Source organism: Rana temporaria, chromosome 1 (genome assembly GCF_905171775.1).
Source record: "Rana temporaria chromosome 1, aRanTem1.1, whole genome shotgun sequence".
Classification (NCBI taxonomy): Eukaryota; Metazoa; Chordata; class Amphibia; order Anura; family Ranidae; genus Rana; species Rana temporaria.
The window spans coordinates 303,818,607-303,844,017 of record NC_053489.1 but is presented as its reverse complement, the minus strand read 5'-3'; the positions used below and the strand labels follow the sequence as shown (position 1 = coordinate 303,844,017).

The 25,411-nt window shown below is 41.7% G+C and overlaps 1 protein-coding gene across 1 annotated transcript in view; it reads left to right on the top strand.

Annotated features, from left to right (window-relative positions):
• The first annotated feature begins 5,265 nt into the window (after nucleotides 1-5,265).
• The window catches only part of FREM1 (FRAS1 related extracellular matrix 1), a 213,905-nt gene continuing 193,759 nt past the window's right edge, over nucleotides 5,266-25,411 (top strand). The window contains exon 1 of the mRNA XM_040358513.1: nucleotides 5,266-5,587. The gene's annotated coding sequence lies outside the window, so the exon portion shown is untranslated. The remainder of the gene's footprint in view (nucleotides 5,588-25,411) is intronic.

The window sequence follows — 25,411 nt, the reverse complement described above, 5'->3', positions numbered from 1 at the left end:
TGAACAGTCTATTTGCCTTTAGTAAATCAACTACTTAGGATTAATTCTTAAATGATAACAAAGGTGTTTATGATGAAAGAGATTATTTCTGAATGTGTAGAATGAAGGACAAATCCTTTAACCCTGCACAAATTTAAAACATAAACTGCCACACAATGTAAAAGAAGCAGCTTAATACTAACTTTTCCTACCTGGCCCTCCAAGGTGTTTCTCCTCTCCTCATTGACTCACACAGAAGTGGGAGCCATTGGCTTCTGCTGTTGTCAATCAAAGACAGTGAGCCAATGGGGAGGCAGTGGGGGCGGGGCCGAGCTGCGCTCTGTGTGTAAATGTCAACTTACAGGAGCACGACTCGGGAGCGAGCCTGCTCGAGTGCCCACATAGCAAGAGGCTTGCTATTGAGGGTACTTGGCAAGGGGGAGGATCCAGGACCAGTGGGGGACCCAAAAAGAAGAGGATTGAGGCTGCTCCATGCAAAACCATTGCACAGAGCAAGCAAGTATACCATGTTTGTTATTTTGTTTTTTGATCACAACCTTTACAATCACTTTAAAGTGTTTAACCAAAAAATGTTTTCTTTTTTCTTTTAATGGAGTGGGGAAACATTGGAACCCATATCTGTTTTCAACTGCTTGCAATGCATCAAACCACACTGCATTAACCTCATCTAACCCTTTGTAAAGGGTTGGGGGGCTCGATTAAATCTAAACTTAGAGAAAAACCAGCACTCAAACAATGTTCAAAATTCACTTGAATGTGCTTTGGTTTACAGCGGTACTGCCTTCCAAATGTGACAAGGGTATGTATAACTTTGCTGCCTTTGCAACTTAAGGGGGGGGGGGGCATTTAACGCCCCCAACTGCAAGTGTAAACAAGCCATAATAAAGTCCCAGATAACAGTAAAGACCCAACAAGAGTTCTAATACTTTACCACACAATCTACTAAAAATAAAAATAGGGCTTGTACACTTCAAGCTGCTTCTTTCACAGGATGTGGCATTTTTTTTGTTCTAGAAAGAAATGTAAGAGTTGATGTTCCAACTGCTGTTAGTTTAGAGTTAATAAGTTAATATGTCAACACGTTAATAGTAAAAGTTGGCACGTGTTATGATTGGCTTTTTTAAGATTTATAGTTTAACATTCCAACTAAATGGTTATTTGCCATCATGGTAAACAAACGGATATTTTTGCATTTGGGCAACAAATATAATTAACGATTAAAACTGTATTCTGTAAGGCTGGCGATACATATCAAGATTTTTCATCCAATTGTACAATAATTCACCAAACTCCCATGATAACACTGGAGAAAAACTATTTTGGCAGGTGGGTTGTAATGACTATTCTAAGCACACTTTTGTCATTATGCATTAAAAGATGACATCATCCCAATGGAAAACATCAGTTACCCCTACACTTTTCTTCTGCAATTTCGTCTATGAACCACAATTGCCCACAATAACTCATTAAGGGCTCATTTACACTTGCTTCGGCTTCAACACACATGAACGGCTAGTTTACTTGCTTCAAAACAAGGCTTCAGACAGGCTTTGTTAACCACTTGCCGCCCGCCAATGACAAATTGACGTCGGCAAAGTGGTTGTAGAATCCTGACTGGACGTCATATGACGTCCTCAGGATTCTGAGCCGCTGCGCGCCCCCGGGGGCGCACATCGTGGCGATCGTTGTTGCAGGGTGTCAGTCTGACACCCCGCAACACAGATCAAGGTAAAGAGTCTCTCACGGAGACTCTTTACCACGTGATCAGCCGTGCCCAATCACGGCTGATCACGATGTAAATAGGAAAAGCCGGTAATCGGCTTTTCCTCACTCGCGTCTGTCAGACGCGAGTAGAGGAGAGCCGATCGGCTGCTCCTGTGACAGGGGGGGGTTTGTGCTGATCGATCATCAGCACAGCCCCCCCCGAGGATGCCCACTGGACCACCAGGGATGCCCACTGGACCATCAGGGATGGCCATATAGACCACCAGAAAAAAAAGGATGCCACCCTAGACCACCAGGGATGAGGAGGACACAAACAATGGATGCCAATCAGTGCCGCAATGGATGCCAATCAGTGCCCACAATGGGCATCACTGATTGGCAGGCATTGTTTGGCACTGATTGGCATCCATTAGTACAACACATACAATAGTGCCCATCTATGACCACCCGTGCCACCTATCAGTGCCCATCCATGCCGCGTATCAGTGCCCATCCATGCTGCCTATCAGTGCCCATCCATGCCGCCTATCCGTGCCCATCCGTGCCACCTATCCGTGCCCGTCCGTGCCGCCTATCCGTGACGCCTATCTGTGCCCATCTGTGCCACCTATCCGTGCCCATGCGTGCCGCCTATCCAAGCCCATCCATGCCGCCTATCCGTGCCGCCTATCAGTGTCCATCCGTGCCGCCCATCAGTGCCGCATATTAGTGCCCATCAATGCCACCACATCAGTGCCACCTCATCGGTGCCCATCAGTGCCGCCTAATCAGTGCCCATCAGTGCAGTACCATCAGTGCCCATCAGTGAAGGAGAAAACGTACTTATTTACAATGTTTTATAACAGAAACAAAAAAATACTTTTTTTTTCTAAATTTTCGGTCATTTTTTAATTTTTTTTGCAGGAAATAAATATCCCAGAGGTGATCAAATACCACCAAAAGAAAGCTCTATTTGTGGGTACAAAATTATAAAAAAATTGTTTGGGTACAGTGTAGCATGACCGCGCAATTGTCATTCAAAGTGCAACAGCGCTGAAAGCTAAAAATTGGTCTGGGCGGGAAGGTGTATAAGTGCCCTGTATGGAAGTGGTTAAAGCTCTCTGAACGCTAGTCAAAGCTCCTGTCACTAAATAAAATAATTAGCTTACAGTCCTGTTTACACCTTGCTTTTGCTTCGGCTTTGCTTCAAAAATTATACTCCATGTAGCTTTAGTGGTGCTTCAAAGCATCTTCTTATCAGTTATGATTTGAGTTATGAATGGAGGAAAGGTGAATGAATGAAAGGTCCGACTTCTTCTTTCAAAGAGTACTTTTAATTGATGGGAGCTATAGTACAGCTTATATGAATGAAGGAGGAGGGAGGAAAGGGCGGACATAGTGGCAGGTCCCTCAGCTCTAATAACCCCTGCATTACCATAAAATAGAGGGGTGGAGTGGATTGGAGGATGGAAGTTTTCAACTAAAACTGCAACCATCAGCACAAAGGACATTCCACACTGATTGTAAGTACTGTCCCTTGTGCTTTTTTATTTTTTATGTTTTCACTAAACCTAGGCTTTATTTTACCATACCGTATCCTGGGAAATGTAATATTAGTACATAAATCCAGTTCCTGATAATACCTGGAGCTTTAAAGCCCAACTCCGGACAAAACCTCTTAGTTTTGGATAGACTTGGAAAGTAAGAATATCTATTTCAAGCCTTTATGGCTGCTTGTGACACCTTTAGGACAAAGCATTTGTCAAAACATTCTTTGAAATGTTCTTGGGATTTATAGTGCTGCTTTTTCAAACCAGTGAAGAGACTCCTTCGGGTGGTAGGATATTTAAAGCATACACATTTGTGACATCCAGTTTATGTGCTGTGCTCCTAATATTGGCTCTCTGTCTGATATTTTGTACACCCCCCCACTAACTGACCAGGTGTTCCTTTTTCTGATGCGTGTATGATTGCCTAGTCCTGTTTTATTACCTTGTGTTTTTACTGTGTTTTTTTTGTGTTTTTGAGGCCACTGACTGGCTGCTTGGAACAGAAAGGATCACAAGCACTATTCACCTGCTTTTTAACTCACCAAATATGTAAGTAATGTGTATGAAGAACATTTGTTCTTTAATGTATGCATTATATATCTTATTGTTTATACGTTTATTTAAAACAGTTCAATTGAAAGCTGCATTATATAAAATGTCATTGCCCAGTTTCGTGGAAGCTGTGTTGGACCAAAAAACACGTTGGTAATGTGTATGTGTTGGTAAAGTAATGTGTATGAAGAACATTTGTTCTTTAATGTATGACATTATATATCTTATTGTTTATACGTTTATTTAAAATAGTTCTATTGAAAGCTGCGTTATATAATATGTCATTGCCCAGTTCCGTGGAAGCTGTGTTGGACCAAAAAACGCGTTGACAAACATAGGTGTTAACAGTTATTTCAACCTGCGTATTGGATCTGTATAATATATTTTATGCTATGTATTTAAGGGATCCATTGTAGATTTTATGTGGGTGTCAGAGCCATCAAAAGGGGGAACCACCGGTCCTCCTGTAGGGGGCCCAGGCACACAGGGGGGCCCGAACAGTGGGAGATATCTGTGTGGCAGGATGTAGGGGCAACTACAGAAGGATGCCCTATGTGGATCTCTGCAGCAGCTGAAAGCCAGTTTCTCTTGTTCCCGTTGGCTTTCAGCTGCTGCAGGGAGAGACACAGGGCATCGTTTCTGTAATTGCTTCCATCGCACCAATCTCCCTCTTTGTTCTGCCTGCTTCTAATTCCCGAATGTAACCCCTGCCATCCCTTCCTGCAACTGACAAAGATACAGAGCATGTTTCAGGATGGAGAGCAGAAGAAGAAGAAGGGGCTGGTAAATATGTAATTTTCTGGCCCCTTCCTTGTTTAAATGGACAAAGTTAGGGATCTGTACTGTTCACTCCTGTGTACATTGATAACTGAGCATAGAAAACTGTGTTTACTATTCTTCAGTTTATAAATGAACATAAGCCTCTTTCACCTGCCTGGACCGGGACCTGAAGAAGTCACGTTATCAGTGATGCAACGTGTTGGGTGGAGTCTATGACATCATTTCTACGGACTCTGATGTATGGAAGTGAGGAGGCGATTCTTACTCTGAGCCTTTTAGATGCATTTTTTACTGTTTTTTAATGTGAGCAGATGTCTTATATTTATTATTTTTTTAAAACCAAGGCTTTAATATTGCTTCAAATCCTAGAATTCAGACTGAACGTGCGCTTATGGCTGTGTACAAGAAATGCACAGAATGCATTTTATTGTAAAATATGTCATCATTACTTCTATACCATTCATTCTGCAATGGCCATCTTTCAGCTTACTGTAATCTTGTCAGATTCCTCCAAGGTGAGGTTGTGATAACCTTAGGATGTGATGGTGACCTCTAGCAGCATGGGAATTTAGCCATCCAGCTTACAAATCTAAGCAAATAGATGTGGGAGTGGGATTTCCAGCTGTGTCATTCGAGGAGGGGAAGTAAAGTTTACAGCTGGCAGACTACAACAGCACAACCTGATAAAGCACAGATCTCATTAACAAGTGCTCTGTGGGGTCCCAGCAGAGCCATGCAAGGAGAAACAAGGAGCATGGCAACCTGCCAGATACTCGCCTGTGCTTAGTATAAACATTTTAATTTCATAAGTGCCTATAGCACAATAATCCCCCAGATTTCTGGATATTTTCAGCTGATACTACATGCACAAAACTAGAGCGCAAACACTGGGATCAGCATTGTGGAAGCTTGTAACAAGCTCGATCACAGGGAGTTATTTCCTGCCTGTCCTAACCATTCACAAGGAACAAACTTGGACTTTCTGCTGTGACTTGAAATCTGTAAGTAAAGAAATGTATCTCTTAATACCTGTTTCTACTTTACCAGTTGACTGTGACATTTATCCTGTGTACTTTATACATTGTATGTAAGAGACTTAGCTTAAATCCATATTTAATGACATTCACTTTTTTTTTCTACCGTACAGAATCAGCAAACAAGTTTTTTTCGAATTTAATCCTTTATGGTAAAGTTTTTCTGCCTACTGTGTTTTATTAGCTGAAAATAGCATTATGTGTTGTTGTAACACATATGGTCTTAGGTTAATGCCTTTTGAAACATTGCAAACATCTTTCAAATATTATTTTTAGTTTTATATATATATATATATATATATATATATATATATATATATATATATATATATATATTTACCAACTCATTTCATAGTTAAAAGCACAATAGTTCACTTTCTGTACAAACACATAACTGTTTCTGTACGAATACCTATATAATGGGCATTGTGTTTCTCAGATAATTGAAGCTCTTTTATTGTATAAAAAGTTTGATCTGTATTCTGTTTTACTGGAAAAAGATTATATTGCAGTAATATATGTTTCAAACAATGTATGTGATATAAAGGGGATAACTATCCTTTAATAACTACCAAATAGTACATTAATAAATATTCACTTTCTACTGATTTATAACCCCACTCTTTCATTTAAACTTAGAACTTTAGATATGAGAGAAAATGAGGATTAACAAATTGTTATAAACTATAAAATACAAATCTCTTGTTCTTGTACTAATTAAACACAATGGGGGTTATTTACGAAAGGCAAATACACTTTGCACTACAAGTGCAAACTACAAGTGCAAAGTGCACTTTAAAAATTGCACTGAAAGTGCACTTGGAAGTGCATTCGCTGTAAATCTGAGGGGTAGATCTGAAATGAGGGGAGGCTCTGCTGATTTTATTATCCAATCATGTACAAGCTACAATGCTGTTTTTTATTTTCCTTGCATGTCCCCCTTGGATCTACAGTGACTGCACTTCCAAGTGCACTTTCAGTGCAATTACAAGTGTAGTTTGCCTAGTAAATAACCCCCAGTATGTTAGTTCAAATACTTCAAGGTCATTACCGTACCAAATTATCCATGATTTATCATACTTTCAGGAAAACAAAGAAGTTACCCTTTGTGCTGGATTAATTTGAATCCTTTTAAAATTTAAAGGAAATCTGTAGTTTTAAATAAAGTGGTCATCAGGGACAACTAAAGGGGTTTATCTTATCTTTGTCTTTAGGGATGGCTGCCTGGGTTCGATTTGTGAAGGGTTTCTCAAATCGATTTTGAAATTCATGAAAGAATCAAAACCTTTCTTTCTAGCTTTGAATAGAGAGGATTAGGAATCTTATTGGGTCCTACCTGCTCTCTGGGGCTAGATTAGAGAGATCTTCCTGTCCTGTTGACACTATATTACGAGATAGGAAAAGGGAAAATCTGTACCCAAGTCACAGCAGAACAGGAAGTGAGGGTACATCTCTCCAACTTAAGCTGGATACACACTATACGATTTTTTCCTTTAGATTTACCAAAACCATATAATATTAGGTCAAAGTTTAAGGGATTCAATGTGTTTAAAAACAACTACATGGATTTGGTAAATCTAAAGGAAATCGAACAACAAAAATTGTACAGTGTGTATGGGGTCTTAGTCTTGGATAGCAGTAAAAATGGGACAGGTGTTATAATTCTACCCCATGCTATCCATAACTAAATAAAAAAAACAATTGGATTGACATACACATAAACAGCAAATCCTACTGAAGTCTGTGGAAATGAATCTTACTAAATTGTGGCCATTTTCGAAGCTAATAGGCAGCTGTCAAAAAATGGCTTACAATGCAAGAAGGAGAGGGGCATTTAATGTGAATTTGAGGGCAGCGTGGGAAAAAAAACACATTCCTTTAAATTAGATGCTTGGGAGATGCCTTTAAGCTGTATACAGAATACTACAGTTTTCATGGACAGCATCAGCAACACCTTATTCTCACATATTTTGAATGTGTAACTGATTTTTTAACTTTTACTTTAGACTTTGGCTTAACTACTTGCCGAACAGCCAGCGCAGTACGGCGCTTCATGTGATAGTTTTGGCGGGTGCGCTGCACCAGAGCCGATGCGCGTGGACGGCAGGTGCGATGTCTGCCGGCCACCCGCGATCGCTCCAGAGAGAGGCATAACAGGGATATGCCAATGTAAACAAAGCAGATCCCCGTTCTGTCAGGGGAGTACAGTGTGATCATCAGGAACAGCGACCTCTCTGTACCAGTGGTGGCTTGTGCTCAAAATCTTTTGGGGGGGGCGCAAACAAACTGAAAAAAAAAACATCAATTGCAGCCACTGTGCCCATAAAACGCAGCTACTGTGCCCATCAATTGCTGCCACTGTGCCATCAAAAAGCAGCCACTGTGCCCATCAAACACAGCCACTGTGCCATCAAACGCAGCCACTGTGCCATCAAATGCAGCCACTGTGCCATGAGACGCAGCCACTGTGCCATCAAATGCAGCCACTGTGGCCATCAAGTGCAGCTACTGTGCCCATCAAACACAGCCACTGTGCCATCAAACTCAGTCACTGTGCCCATCAAACGCAGCTACTATGCCATAAATTGCCGACACTGTGCCATCAACTGCAGCTACTGTACCCATGAATTGCTGCCACTGTGCCCATCAATTGCAGCTACTGTGCCCCATCAATTGCAGCTACTGTGCCCCATCAATTGCCACTACTATGCCCCATCAATTGCCGCTACTGTGCCCCATCAATTGCTGCCAGTGTGTAAATCAATTGCTACTACTGTGCCCCATGAAATGCTGCCATTGAACATTTTGCCCGGGACTTACCTGTCTCGCAGCGGGTCACGGTGGCGTCCTCCATGTCCACGCTCCTTAATGTCTTGTCCTGTCCTCTCTATCAGGCATCCAATCACAGCGCCTGTTGTTTCAGCCAATCAGGTGACAGGTAACAGACCCAAGAACCTGATTGGCTGAGGGGCGGGTCAATGTCAGTAAAGCGATTTATTTGCTTTCCTAACACAACGCTGAGTGAACAGCGAGCGCCCAGCACGGCACCCACTGTTCACTATTTTGGATGCATATTAGTGTCTACGGCTCTAATCAGGTGCTTCCAAAAAAAACTGTCACTGTAGTTCAGGTGCCCGGCACCTGACAAGGGGCCGGACACCTGAATAGGGGGTGGCAGCGGCGACCATAGATAGATTCATGCAATGCTCTTTATGGACGCACCGTCACTGCTATGTACTCCTATTCAGTTCACTCCCCCCACAGTTAGAAACACCTTCCTAGGACACACTTAACCCCTTGATCGCCCCTAATGTTAACCTCTTCCCTGCCAGTGTCATTTATACAGTAATAAGGGTATTTTTATAGCACTGATCACTGTACAAAATGTCAATGGTCCCAAAAAGTGTCCGATCTGTCGACTGCAATGTTGTAGTAAAATTTGCAGATCACCATCATTACTAGTGAAATAATAATAATAATAAAAAATGCCAAAAATCGATCTCCTATTTTGTAGACTTTTGCACAAACCAATCAAAATATGCTTATTGTGATTTTTTTGACCAAAATCATGTAGCAAAATACATATTGGCCTAAACTGACATTTTTGGGGGGGATATTTATTATAGCAAAAAGTAAAAAATAAAAACTGCAGAGGTGCTCAAATACCACCAAAAGGAAGCTCTATTTGTGGGGAAAAAGGGACATCAATTTTGTTTGGGTACAGCATTGCACGACGATGCAATTATCATTTAAAGCGACGCAGTGCCGTATCGCAAAACCTGGCCTGGTCATTTGGGGGGTAAATCCTTCTGAGGCTGAAGTGGTTAAATACAGAAGCAGCATCCAACCTGATAAGTTTAATCTTACAAACAGACTTTTGTTGTAGCAAGGTTGGGTCTTGAGTCAATTATTCCTAAGATATTCAGGATATAGACTTTAGGTATGTGTTTGGTAGAAACTGTCTAGTGTTAGGAGAGTAAATGAACACTTGAATAGGCAGCAGAAAGGAAAAGGCAAGGCAGGATTCATCTTGCAATACAAATTACAGTATGTTTTTGGAGAGTCAATAGCCAAAAATATTAATCAGGGCTGGGCAGTATGTAAGCAGTTTGGTTAGGCCACAATGAAAGATAGATTGACAAGGCAGGTTTTATAATGAAATACAAATTCTAAGTAATATTTAAAAAAGAATAGCCACAAATATTGTTTAATGTCTGGGAAATGTAAACAGCTTGCTAAGGCTGCAATATAAGAGGCTTTACGATTAAATAAACATTAGAGTGTATTATGTTAGAGACAATAGCTACAAATATTGAACAGTGGTTGGACAGTAAGTAAGCAGTTTGGTTAGGTCACAATGTAAGAGGAAGAGATGAAGTAGATTTTATCTTGCAACATAAATTAGAGTGTATTATTTGAGAAGCAGTAGCCACAAATAGTGTTCAGTTGCTGGACAGTATGTTAGAGAGATGGAGCAGGTTGTATCTTGAAATTAAAATTACAGTGTAATATTCGAGACACAATAGTCACAAATTTTGTTCCGTGGCTGAACAGTATGTGAGCAGCTTGGTTAAGTCACAATATAACATGTAGAGAGATTTGTGCTGGAGCACTGGGATAGGCTGCAAACATTGAGGTGCAAAGCAAGTTTTTTTAATGAACAAAACATTAGAAATTATGCTGCTGGGGTCCAGCTGCAGAAGGTGAGGATATCCACACTGTCAACCTCTCCATAACAAAACCTCCTGCTGCCCTGAAGGCCAGTTCAAATAGCACACTGGCTGCAGCGCAAACCAGAAGCTCCAGCACATGCAAGGCATGTTCCAGCCAGTGGTCCAGCCTGGATACCCAATAGTCCATGGGATCCTCACATCTCACAGTGGACCCGATGTGGTCAACAATTGTTTGATTGAGGCACTTGTATTGATGAACACTATTACTGTACAAGTATGTGGTGACGTGCTGCCTAACAAAGGGCAGGTGTTCCTGTGTCAAGAACAAATGTATGCTGCAGAAAAAACAAAACAAAATATATTTCTCCCAAAAAATAAACTTAAACACTAAACCTACACCAAATTTTTTTCTTAACAGGAAATAAAAAAACAACAGAAAAATGCGAATTAGGAAAACAAAACCCAATAAATCAAAGGTAGTCCCAACAAGGGGACATCTTTGAACTGGCACATTATTTGCACAGTATAGCACAGTATAACACTGTATAGCAACTGATTCTCCTCACACACAGACTGTCACCTCTCCCACAACAAATTCAACACACACTGACAAATGGCTGCTGGAAACTTACCCCTTTATAGCGAGGGGGCTGGCACACAACAAAGCCCTCAGTATTAGCCCTTCTAAGTCAGCTGTCCTAAGTTTAAAGCCAGACAGTGCCTTATGATTCCAAAGAATTTTCTTTAGCGAAATTCCACATTCAACGGGATTGCAAAGTTTGAATGTGATGAATCCACTGCAAATCATGGTTGTGATGAACCCAAACTTCATTCCCGGGGAAATTATGAGTGAAGTCACATAATCAGTTTATTTAGGGATGTAATACACCTGTATTTCTACTTATAGTACCTCACAAAAGTGAGTACACCCCTCACATTTTTGCTAAATATCTTATTATATCTTTTCATGTGACAACACTGGAGAAATTACACTTTGCTACAATGTAAAGTGAGTGTACAACTTGTAAAACAGTGTAAATTTGCTCTCTGAGCATCTGAATAAAATAATTGTTGCTCTACATAAAGATGGCATACGCTATAAGAAGATTGTCAAGACCCTGAAACTGAGCTTCTGCATGGTGGCCAAGACCATACAGTGGTTTAACAGGACAGGTTCCACTCAAAACAGGCCAGCCAGCATTGCTGCAGAGGTTGAAGAGGTGGGGGGTCAGCCTGTCAGTGCTCAGACCATACGCTGCACACTGCATCAAATTGGCTGTCGTCCCAGAAGGAAGCCTCTTCTAAAGATGACGCACAAGAAAGGCTGCAAACAGTTCGCTGAAGAGAAGCAGACCAAGGGCATGGATTACTGGAACAATGTCCTGTGGTCTGATGAGACCAAGATAAACTTATTTAGTTCAGATGGTGTCCAGTGTGTGTGACGGTAACCAGATGAGGAGTACAAAGACAAGTGTGTCTTGCCTACAGTCAAGCATGGTGGTGGGAGTGTCATGGTCTGGGGCTGCATGGGGAGTTACAGTTCATTGAGGGAACCATGAATGGCAACATGTATTGTGACATACTGAAGCAGAGCATGATCCCCTACCTTTGGAGACTGGGCTGCAGGGAAGTATTCCAACATGATAACAACCCCAAACACACCTCCAAGACGACCACTGCCTTGCTAAAGAAGCTGAGCGTAAAGATGATGGACTGAATAAGCATCTCTACAGACCTAAACCCTATTGAGCATCTGTGGGGCATTCTCAAATGGAAGGTGGAGGAGCGCAAGGTCTCTAACATCCACCAGCTCCATGATGTCGTCATGGAGGTGTGGAAGAGGACTCCAGTGTCAACCTGTGAAGCTCTGGTGAACTCCATTTCCAGGACATGCCAAAACCTGACATTTTCCCCAACGTGATTCCTCTCAAGCCTGCCTTGCATACACACGTTCAGTCAAAAAAACGCTTGAGGAAAGCGCAGGGACTATAAAGGGGAAGTTCCATTTAAATGGTGCCAACCTTTGGGCTGCTTTTGATGATCCTTGTGTTAGTAAAAGTTTGGTGAGACGATTCGCACTTTTCAGCCTCGTGCTTCAGTCCGTTACAGCGTGACGAATGTGCTATCTCCATTACGAGCACTAGTTTTACCAGAACGATCGCTCCCATCTCATACTTGATTCTGAGCATGTGCATTTTTTTCCCCCTCGGAAAAGCATACACACGAGCAGTTTTCGCGACGAGAAAAAGGCTGACGGGAAACACGACGGGAAAAAAATAGAGCAGGTTCGATTTTTTTTGCGGGCAGGTTTCTCATCGGGAAAACTGCTATGGGGTATACACATGAGCGGTTTTCGCGATGAGAAAAAGGCTGACGGGAAACACGAAGGGAAAAAATAGAGCAGGTTCGATTTTTTTTGCGGGCAGGTTTCTCGTCGGGAAAACTGCTATGGAGTATACACATGAGCGGTTTTCGCGATGAGAAAAAGGCTGACGGGAAACACGAAGGGAAAAAATAGAGCAGGTTCGATTTTTTTTGCGGGCAGGTTTCTCGTCGGGAAAACTGCTATGGAGCATACGCACGACCGGTTTTCCCGACCTATCTAAAAAATGGCAGTTTCATGGGGCAAAATAACTCTGTCAAATTGTTAGATTCAGGAAAAGCAGGGTCACAATCCACAACCTTCAATCGAAGTGCATATCTTACATTCTATGTCCTGTCTCTTGCAACCAAAAGAGTCACTTCACCATATGTAAGCATTATGGGAGACAGCGTTCAGCTAAAGTAAACATTGAGCTTACTATCCAACTAGAAGTGTTGTTTATTTTAGTTGAACGCTGCCTGTTACAGTGCTGATATATGGTGGAGTGACCCTTTTGGCTTATTGAGTCTGTACACTGGAGCACGCTGTGAGACATATGATTTATGGCTCATTGTAAGTGGGACCTCAGTATACTAAAATCTATAGCTGCAAGAGTGAAGAGCGAACATTTTTTTATACAGTATAAGGTCAATGTCCTACTGTCTCCTTTCCCCAGAAATTTTTGTATCACATCTAAGCAATTCAAAACCTCAATCTGAAATTGTAATGTTTACCCATCATAAGCAGCAGCGAACTGCTAATTAAGGGCTGGGGTCCTTACGGGCTCCTGGGCTAGATGTGGCTGTTATACAATTAAGTGTATTCATGGTGTCACAAATAAATAAATGTGAGTTGGAGCCTAAGGAGTATCTGGTCTTCATTAGGAACCCCACAAAGGTGGTTTGGGTTTCATTGTGTAACACTCCCTGGTTGTGATTTTATATAAAATAACTAAAATACTCACTTTATTGTATCTATGGAGGCAGACATGGTTGTCACCCAGGCTGGATTTCAAACATACCTGCCTTGGTTCACCTCTGTTACAGACAGGATGATGGGATTAGTAGTTTACGCAAGAAAGATAGTCTTATGCCGTTTTTCATGACGAGAAAAATTCTATTTTTTTAATTGGACGTTAAAAACGGGGGAAAAAAACATGCATGCTCAGAAGCAAGTTATGAGAAGGGAAATTTGCATAATCAGCCCAAAGGGTGGCGCCATTCGAATGGAAATTCCCCTTTATAGTGCTGTCGTACATGCTGTACGTCACGATCGTGTGTATGCAAGGCAGGCTTGAGAGGAATCACGCCGAGAAAAACGTAGTTTTTTTCCATGACATGAAAAACGGTCGTGTGTACGCGCCATTATATTTGCTTCCAATTCAGCTTACAGGAAGTGACAAGGATTTCTGGTAAGATCAACAGTTACTTTTTTTTACTTGCTGAAAAGTAAAAACAAATCCAGCTATCATATCTAAGGACTGGTAAACTGCAATAGATGCATTTATTGTTTTTTTGGGTTTAGATACACTTTAAGGATTACTTTTTAAGAGTTTGGGTTAAGTTAGATTAGTTTAAAGTGTTTGTGAAGGCACAACGTTTTTTACCTTCTATGCGTGAAGGTAAAAAAAAACTTCTGTGTGTAGCAGCCCCCTCTCGATCCAGCGATGTCCACGAGAGCCTTGGCTCTCTGAGGAGTCACACTCCTGATTGGCTTTTGGCAACAAAGGGAGCCATTGGCTCCCGCCGCTGTCAATCACATCTAGTGAGCCAATCAGGAGATGGAGGGGACAGAGTTGATCCGCGGCTCCGTATGTGAATGGACACACAGAGCCATGGCTTAGGTGCCCCCAGAGCAAGCTGCATGCTGTGGGAGCACCTAGCAGGAGGGAGGGGCCAGGAGGGCTATGTATAAGGGACACACCATCGTCCCATCTCCCTGACAGGACGTGGATCTGTGTGTTTACACACACAGATCCATGGTCCTGCTCAGTAAGTGGGCAATCGCGGGTGCCCAGCGGCCATCACGGCTGCCGGGCACGCGCATCGGGTCCCCACTGATGCGGTGGGTGCATGCGCGCGTGCCCCCTTAGTGGCTTAAAAAGGCGCTACATCATATGACGTCCACTCAGAACAATAGGGTCTGCCTCCCGCCGTCATTTGACGGCGGGCGGTGGATAAGTGGTTAAAGGTTAGATTTAGAAGCTAAAGCCCTGAACTCTTAAGCCTCGTACACACGGCCGAGGAACTCGACGTGCCAAACACATCGAGTTCCTCGGCCAGTTCAGCACTGAAGCCGCCGAGGAGCTCGGCGGGACGAGAGCTCCCATAGAACAACGAGGAAATAGAGAACATGTTCTCTATTTCCTCGCCGAGCTCCTCGTCGGCTTCCTCGGCCGAAAGTGTACACACGACCAGTTTCCTCGGCAGAATTCAGCCAGAAACTCGGTCGGAAGCTGAATTCTGCCGAGGAAACTGGTCGTGTGTACGAGGCCTTTAGATTCTTTATTTCTTATACTTCTAGGCTGTATAACAAGTAAAAAATGTTGTAGTTTTCGTTTATGTGTTTTGAACTACAAAAGCTCTCTGAGGCCTCGTACACAAGACCGAGAAACTCGACGGGCGAAACACATCGTTTTCCTCGTCGAGTTCCTTGTTAGGCTTGTCGAGGAACTTGACAAGCTTGCTTTGCGTACACACAGTCAAGCCAAAATCTCCTCGTTCTCAAACGCGGTGACATACAACACATAAAACGGCAGGGTAAGTTCGATTCCACTGGCTAAACTCTTGGGGCTACTTTTGCTAATTTCATGTGTTTGCGTGTTAAATAAAAGTTTGGTAAGAGACGATTTGTACTTTTCAGTCTGTTACAGCTTTAAAAATGTGTTATCTCCATTACAAATGCTACTTTTACTCCCGTCTCATACTTTAATCTGAGCAAGCGCTGGTTTCTTAGCATACAGACGTTCGAGTTTCTCATCGAAAACCAGCCCGACCAGAAACTCGACGAGCCAAATCAGACTCCCGTCGAGGAAATAGAGAATTTGCTCTCTTTTTGGCTCGTCGAGGTTCTCGACTGTTTCCTCGACGAAAATGTACACACGACCGGTTTCCTCGGCAAAAAAATATCTCCCAGCAAGGTTCTTGCTGTTTTTTGCCCAGAAACTCGGTCGTGTGTACGAGGCCTGAGTCGACAGCGCACTGGAGAATTTGACCATTGCTTTTACACTGAGCACACGGTGTCCAAGTCTCCAGCAGCCTGACCCTCCCCCTGCCCAATTCTCCAGTCAGCAATCTTAAAGTATAACTAAAGGCAAAACTTTTTTTTTAGTTTTGGATAGGCTAGAGTGGGATTAGAACACCTGTTAGTTTGTATTGCTGTCTGTGCTCCCATTACGCAGATTTACTCTCTCTATTTGTCCTGTTTACCATTATCATTTAAAGTGAAAGTAAAAGACAATCCCAAATTTTGGTTTATCCCCAGAAAAGTAATAGAGGGGAAATCTGACAGGGGTTATAACAATCCCTTGCTTTATCCAAAATGAAAAAAATATTTTGCCTATAATTCTACTAGAATAACCTGTTCAATGTAATGATTTAAGTCATGTGTCTGTTTTTCAAATTTCTAGTTTTAGCTTTAAATAATTGTTTTCTTTATATTTAATTACCCCATTTAATGTGTCAAAATAAATACAAATCTACCAATGACAGCATAACTCATTTGTTTTTATTACAAGATTGTGACTAGGCATAAAGTTATTTACTGACTGCATTTTTTTAATGAGTTCTTCTAACAAAATGTGATAATTCTCTGGTTGCTGTTAATATAAAAATTTCTGTTAGACATTTTCTGCCTTATTCATTAGAGAGTTCCTAATTATGAAGTACAGAACCAATTAAAACTCTGCTGAAGTCACACCAGTCCAAGATGAATCCTGATTGGCTGTTTATTTATTTATTTATTAAAATGCTTATTGGGAGCGCAGTCATTACCCGAAGGCCTCAATGCGCTGTTATTAGTTTCTGACAGGTAAAGTTCTGGTACTTCCCGATAGTGCCAAAACTTGCATGTCCCATCTGCTTCTGCACATTCCTATTGACCAGTGAGACAGCCCATCATAGCGATGAGTCAATACGAGTGTGTGGGGAGTAAGAGTTAACATCAAGCTTGTACAACATGGATGTCCAACCTGCAGCCCTCCAGCTGCATTTGGGAGTCATTCTTGCAACTGTGAACCTTACAATGCCTCATGGGACTTTCTTTGCAATGCCTCATGGCTAATGAAGTTCCGCAAAACACCTAGAGAGCCAACTGGAGGTGGACAATAACTGGAGGTGTCAAAAGCCCTATCTGTAATCTAAGATTAGGCCATAACAGCAAGGTTTTTTTTTTCCAAATAGAAGTTTTATTGTTTTTCAAAAGAAAATGAAACAGAAGTAAAAAGCATACAGAGAAAGTACATTACAGTGAGAAAAACAGTAACTGACGTTCACAGGTACATAGGTGGCGCAACATAAACAGTGATATTGGTGCGAAAGGCAGCTATAAGGCTATCCGTAATTATATAAAGTGCCTATTCACGGTAGTCACGCCTGGTGGACTTAAATTATCCTACAACCACCCAGCTCCCGGCCTGGTCACATTACCCAGACCTTGATCACCAATACATCAATTAGCATTCTTGATGCCCTATACCTGAGACATGTGTGTACGGAAGATGAAGAAAGAAGAGTGAAGTGAAACAGAAAGAAAGAAGAAGGTGGATATTGGACAAGGGAAACAGAGGGGGGGACCTGAGGGGCTTGATCCACGCCGGAAAGTTGTGACAGCTACCCTATTTGTCATATGCTGTCACTCAAGTGGCCACCAAAGCCACCCCTTCATCGGAGTATATGAACATGGTCCAGAGCAACCATGCCTGGGAGTGTTGCTCCTGTTTGTTTTGAGCTGTACGGACTAGGTCCTCCAGTCTACTGATCTCCTCCACCCTACGCAGCCACATCCCCGCAGTCGGAGGATACGTTTTCTTCCATAAAAGTGGAATGCAAGCTTTGGCTGCATTCCGGAGGTGTCTCACAGTTGACTTTTTGTAACTCCGAGCCGGGAGTGTATTGGCATGAAGCAAGATAGCGGCTGAGTCATCTTTAATTTAAAAAACAGCAAGGTTTTGGAGGCTGGCCATTGTATGCTCAGGTACCATATTTTTGTTTTCTTTTCGCATTAACAAAGTATCTTCAAAAACTCTTTTAATTTACCAGTTTTTTCTTTTACTGGTTTTTGAAAAATGTGCATCAGATTTTTTCTTTTCTATTACTACTCACTGACTAATGTAGCCTAATGTTTGCTATTGATTAACATACCATATATTCAAGTTTGGATTTCGCTACTCTGATATTTCCCTATTACAATGTATTTTTGAAGACTAAACAACGTGGCTATTTAAGAGGAGACAGTAGAAGGTTGTAAAACACAGAATCATTTGTTTTGTCTGCCCTCGTTGTTATTGTCAAGCCCAGAGCATTGGCTCAAAAAGCTCTGAATGCTGGCTTGGAATATAGGAAATTAAAGCCGTGTGATCTCTTTGATTTTAAATAACTGCTACAGCCAGCTGACTAGAGCAATTATGGCTATGTACTGCGCACCAAGAGGATATTCACACTTGATTTGTCATGGCAGTTGTATAACTTTAACATGATTTTATGGTAACTTTTCAACATGCAAGAAAATCCATGTTGTTTTGGGAAAGGTAAAATAGTTTTTATTTGTTTAAATTGAAAATAAATGCACTGGAAATCTTAAAAAAAAAAAAGGTAAAATTAATTTGTTAAAAGTTTTTTACTATCTTTACCCCACACACAGCAATCGTGGTCCAGGTAGGGGATCATCTAAATGACACCACTGCCATACACAAGGGTAATAATCCCTGACAGTGTATTTGCTGCTTCCTTGTTCATTGCTGTTTCATTTATGTTATATTCACTTTGGGATTTTCCTCTCGACAACACAAAGTGATTAGGATGTGAATTCAAGAGTATTGCCATATGATGCCTGTCTATTTTGATTACATACAGCTTCCTAGTGAGAGACAAAACAGTTGGAAAGTCCTACTTAACGCTCTAATGCAAACACCATATTCAGTAGGCTTTTTGTTGGTAAAGGGTATGGGAAAAGAGACGATATGGTAACAAAAGATTGCACACATATTATAACCGAGGCATGATTATTTGGCATACACTGCTTGACAAGAAAAGTGTATCCTTTCTATAATTGTTAGATCTTCAGACTTTTTTGGGGGGACAGCTATTCTGTAATTAGATAACCCATCAAGTGTGCATGGGCTCCCAACTACAAAGTTACAATTTTAATCACTTTACTATGTAAATGAATGTTGCTTGTTCACTGAAACATTGCCTGCTGAAACTATAAAGTCCACAGCACCTACCTCTTCCTCAGTGAGCAGGCCCATCATGGTAAATGCCAGATTTTATGTTTAGTTATAGCACTGATTTTTAGCATTGCACTAAATAACAAGGATACAAGAATATGTAATGGTACATCATAAAGCTTTTTAGGCAGGAGAAGACATTTTACAATAGTATTACGACTTTATTGGCAAATCGACACAGCTTTTAACTGTGGATATTCCTAGAACTCCATACGCTGAAACTCTTTAATTTGAATACAGTAGCATCTCTATGTGCTGTTTCTCATAACTATATTCAAACACTAAGGCCCCGTACACACGGTCGTTCCAAACCAATGAGAATGGTCCGACGGGCCATTTCCATCGGTTTACCGCTGAAGTGGCCTGATGGTCTGATGTGCGTACACACCATCGCTCCAAAAACCGATGGGGTCAGAACGCGGTGACGTCAAACACACGACGTGCTGAATAAAACAAAGTTCAATGCTTCCAAGCATGCGTCGACTTGATTCTGAGCATGAGCGGGTTTTGAACCGATGCTTTCTGTACTAACCATCGGTTTGGACCAATTTTAAAGCATGTTTTAAAATTTTGGACCGAAGGACAACAGACCGATGGGCTATATACACGGTCCATTCTCATCGGTTTTGTCCGACCTTGTGTACGCGGCCTAAATCCTATTGGTGCAATGGGGCTGATTTAGCAAAGGCAAAAAAGCTGTTCACCTTGTTAGGAAATTAGTCCCAGAGCTTAGTCAGCAGCACATAGAATTTGATGAACATGGATGTTAGCAAAGCTTCACCTCATGCACCAAGATCTGGGGCAAATTCTCTTGCAAAGTGCAACTTTCTTTGCAAAATAAACAGTCTGCCTTTAGTAAATCAACCCCAATGTGTTGACTAGTAATTGTATAATGATTACTCCTTTTCCTAACTAGTGTTGCTCACGAATATTCGTATTGCGAATATTCGGCTCGAATATGGCATATTCGAGTATTCGCGAATATATCGAATTTCGCGGCCAATATTCGCTATTCCGAATATTCGCATTTTTTCAATTTTATTTTTAAAACAGATCACATCCTAGTGATCTCCATCGACGTCTAAAAGCATTGCTGGTATGATTAGAGACACTGGGCCGAGTAGCTGAAGCGATCATTTTATATTGCCGAATATTCGCAATGCGAATATTCGGCAATAGGAATATTGCGCGATTATTTTCTCCGCCCTTCTTTTGCATCAGAGTTCTCCTACCACAGTTGTTAAAATTTCGCTATCATTTTCGCATCCGCATTAGCGAAATTTCGCAATATTGTTTTTTGGATAAAATGTCACGAATATTCGATTTCAGAATATTAGCGAATACTTTCTCCGCCCTTCTTTTGCATCGGAGCCAATAAGAGTTCTCCTACCACAGTTGTCGAAATTCCGCAATCAATTTCGCATTCGCATTTGCGAAATTTCGATAATATATCACGAATATTCGATTTCAGCATGAGCCAATCAGAGTTCTCCTACCGCACTTGTCGAAAATTTCGCAATTATTTTCGCATTCGCAATAGCAAAATTTCGCAAAAATTTCATTTGGATAAAATATCACGTATATTCGATTTTAGCGAATATTTCTCGAATATTCGGCTATATATTCGTGATATATCGCGAAATCGAATATGGCGTATTCCGCTCAACACTATTGCTAACAAGTAAATGCACTTTAAAACAAAATTGGATCATTTGCTGAGCATCTCAAGTCTATTGGAACCTACTATGCAGGTATTTTTGGAATTTTTTTGATAACTTAATATTCTGATATTATCAACATCTGATTACCAGTGTTAATGGTTAGGAAATATCCACTAAATACTATTCAGTTGCATCCCTAAAATATATATATATTTTACTTTTAAAAATGCCAAATCAAATGTATAGTACATTTGTACATAAAATGTAGATTTTTGGCTACATGTAAAATCCTTTTCTTTGAGTATATCATAAGAGACAGAGCATCTTCAAATTCATAATGATAGGGTTATGCTGGCACCTTCAGGTGATTGGACACTGCCAAATAAAAAAAGCAATGACAGGAAGTCCCATCAAAGATATAACCCCTTCCTGTTAGGTCAGACTCTAGTTTTTGTAGCAAGCCATTAATCACCAGCAAGAGGTCAGGATCTCTGTGTTCAATGATATACTCAAGGAAAATGATTTTTATAGGTAACCAAAAATCTAACTTTTTGTACATCCTGAGAGACAAAGCATCTTCAAAGTCATAGTGATAGGGATGTCCTAAAGTAACAAAATGAGGGGAGGGAACACACAAACCTCTAACCAACTGTCAACCAGATAAAAGGGGAAGAATCTCACGCAGTCACCTGCAAATCACGCCAAATCAAATAAGCGTCCTTAGTGACATGTATATCCACTTTATCAAATTTGATAAAGGTATGAACCAAAGCCCAGGAAGCAACTTTACAAACCTGAGCTACTGAGGCCTGATGAAAATCAAGTGAGACCTGATAGCACAAACTACTTCCAAAGTATGCAAAACTTTATCTCCCATCATTTGAGGATTCGGCCAGAAAAATGGTAGTACAATATTCTGGTTAAGGTGGAATGAAAAAAAAAACATTAGGCAAAAAAGGATGACCAAGGCTTTAAATAGTAACGTGTCCTGGTGGAATTTCTGGAACAGCTCCTTGCAAGCAAGAGCAGGCATATCAAAATTACAGAGCCTAAGTAATAGTGAGCAGAACAATAACCTTCCAATTCAGAAGGGGATATCATAAATGGTTTCAAATTGAGATTTCTGCAACAAAAAGTAAGGCCCCGTACACACAACCGAGTTTCTCGGCAGAATTCAGCCAGAAACTCGATCGGAGCTGGATTCTGCCGAGAAACTCGGTCGTGTGTACACTTTTCAGCGAGGAAGCCGACGAGGAACTCGTCAGGCCAAATAGAGAACATGTTCTCTATTTCCTCGTTGTTCAATGAGGAAAGTCGGCCCGCCGAGATCCTCGGCGGCTTCAACACTGAACTCGACGAGGAACTCGATGTGTTTGGTACGTCGAGTTCCTTGGACGTGTGTACGGGGCCTAACAGGTTAGGGTTTTATGGTATCAATGAAGTCTTAACTGATGAAACAATGTATGTAACACCTTGAACAAATGCCTGCACCAAAGCATGTGAAGCAGTTGACAAGGCTGATATTTGACCCTTGATGGTACCCTGATCTAATCCTGATTAAAGGAAGGCCAGAATATGACTAAGCACATACTTATGAGGGTGATACCCCCAAGCCTCACACCAAGAGAAATAAACTTCCCAGGCACAATTTTCCTGGAAGTTGCCTTTCTAACATTAAGCAGGGCAGAAATGAGTAATTGCTGAATACAAGATGCCCTTGTCCCTAAAACCCCATACACGATCAGAATATCGTACAAAAAAACGCTTTTGAAGCAATTGTACGATAATCTGATCATTAGTACACAGCTTTTGTCTGACATTTTCCGAAGGCACAAGCACGGAAATTTTTCTCATTAGACACCAAATCATACGAATTTAGTTTAATCAGCACAGTTTTCGTTAAAAAAAAAAAAAAACAATACAAACATCACTTCAGAATTTGTATTCATTTGTACAAGAATGTTCATACTGTAGTAACCTATTTGTTTTCGATATGGAGACTAGCATGCAAAAAAAAAAAAAAAAAACAGACGATCATGTGTCTGATAATATCAATGTGTTTCATTATTATTGTGTCAAAGCCAGCAACTGTAGAGCAGGGTGGAAGATTGGATCTAGCGACAGTAGGTCATATTAAACTGCAAGAGTCTAGGGTTTGTCTGAGGACATGCCTACCATGCCAGAGTACCAAGTCCTCCTGGGCCAAGCCAGGGTAATCAGAACCACTGGAACACCTTTTTTTTTAATCGTGCGAAGCAGATGAGGTGGAAGCTGCTGCAGTTGGAAGGCATATCCATCGGTGTCAATGGAGCATCCACCGTATGCACCCGAGGATCCTGGGTCCTGGAAATAAACCTTTGCAGCTTCGCATTGGATTTATATACTAGAAGGTCCACATCCAGGGATTCCTATCATTGGCAGAGCTCCACTCCACCGGCATACAACTGTTAATGGCTGAAAAAATAAGCTTGCCAATTTTTTACACCTCTAGACACCAGTCTGGCCTAATAAGGCGGTGTTATATCTGGGAGGGGACTCCCAATGTCTAGTCACTTGAAGGTGCCAGCTTAACCCTAACTTTATAAAATTGAAAAATATCTGTGTCCCAGGATGAACAAAACAAGAAACAAATGTTACTAATGTAGTAATATTAAATGCATCTGTGTGTCCTGGAAAGTCCTGAAATGACTTTAAACAAGCACAGAAAACGCTTCTCAAACATTTGGAAGTGATATTTTACATCTGGTTTAGCGATACTTCTTTACTGTGACTCTTCTACATAATTTATACTGTACATAAAAATTATTTTTAGACCTTGCATTTCTTTCACTAAATGACAACAGTGGTGGAGTTGATAGGTCTAAAATCTTTTTTCAGTATTTGTTTTTTCATTACAGAGCCATAAAAATAAAGTTATAGAATAAAGTCTATGGCAGGAAGAAAGATCCTGCACTTTTTATCCCAAGCTTCAGAAGCAGCTTCCCCTGCTCTCCACAGGCATTGCGGCGCCTTCCGTTTCCTCCCTCCTCCTTGGTGGGCAATTGGGTCTCTTTACGGCCAATCGGAAAATGGGTCTAAGACCTTCTTCTGGTTGGCCGGATTGAGGATCAGTGTTTCAATAGCAAATAGTCATTCGCTGTTGTAACATCTGGGCGTGCTTCTGGCGCAATGCTCTGCAACCCGAGCCCACCATATTTTGAGTCCCTATTAGAGCCTCTGGCTCTAATCAGGTGCTTCAAAAAAACACCCCCCGTCACTGTAATTCATGAGCGCGGCATCCTGAAAGGGGCCGATGCATGCATAGGGGCTGGCCGTGGCAGCCGTGGATATGAATAAATCATTACTCATATATGGGGTGGTGGCCATAGATAGAGGTAGGCCCCGTACACACGACCAAACATGTATGCTGAAACTGGTCCGCGGGCCAGTTTCAGCATACATGTTCGGTCGTGTGTAGGCGCGAGCGGGCCGAATTCCAGCAAACATTTGCCCGCCGGGCCTTTTCCCAGCGGGCAAATATTCCTGGACGTGTTTTAAAACCATCCGCTGGAATCCTGCCCGCTCGGACATGTACGGTCATCAGTACAGACCTACCGTACATGTCCGAGCGCCCGCCGTCCCTCGCATGCGTCGAATGACTTTGACGCATGCGTGGAAGCCTTTAAATGGCAGGCCCGCCCACGTCGCCGCGTCATCGTCGCGGTGACGACGCGGACACGCCCCGCGTAGTGTTTGCGCGCGGACTTCTGTACGATGGTTAGTACAACCATCGTACAGAAGCCCTCTGGCAGGCATGTACGGTGAAAACGGTTTCACCGTACATGTTTGCTCGTGAGTACCCAGCCTTAGTATCCTGTTGTGCAAATATATGAGGGTTCCTCCTAATCCATAAATGACTGGATATGTCAAAACAGGAGATTACAAGAAACCTAATGAGTGACTGGTTCAAATAACCACTATTTTATTAGATTTGGAAGGATAATTATGACCACAGCTGACAAACCTTTGGCACCAAAGCCCATAGAAAAGTTGTTCAGCCAGCTGGAAGTATCTGAATCATTATCCTTTCTTTGTATGTTAGATCTTTTACTACTTTTACTACTAGTTGTGCTTTCATTACAGGGAATACATGGAAATCCCCTGAGTGAGACACAGAAAGTAAAAGGATAAGCCTTCTATACTTTATGCAAAAGTAAAAAAATTGCTTTGGGTTGACATATAGGGCCAGATTCACAGAAGAAGTACGCCGGAGTATCTACTGATACTCCGGCGTACTTTCAAATTTGCTGCGTCGTATCTTTAGTTTGAATCCTCAAACCAAGATACGACGGCTTTTGGCTTCGATCCGACAGGCGTACGGCTTCGTACGCCTTCGGTTCGTAGGTGTAATACTTCGGCGCCCGCTGGGTGGAGTTTGCGTCGTTTTCCGCGTCGGGTATGCTAAATAGGGCCAGATTCACAGAAGAAGTATGCCAGAGTATCTACTGATACTCCGGCGTACTTTCAAATTTGCCGCGTTGTATCTTTAGTTTGAATCCTCAAACCAACATACGACGGCTTTTGGCTTCGATCCGACAGGCGTACGGCTTTGTACGCCTTCGGATCGTATGTGTAATACTTCGGGACCCGCTGGGTGGAGTTTGCGTCGTT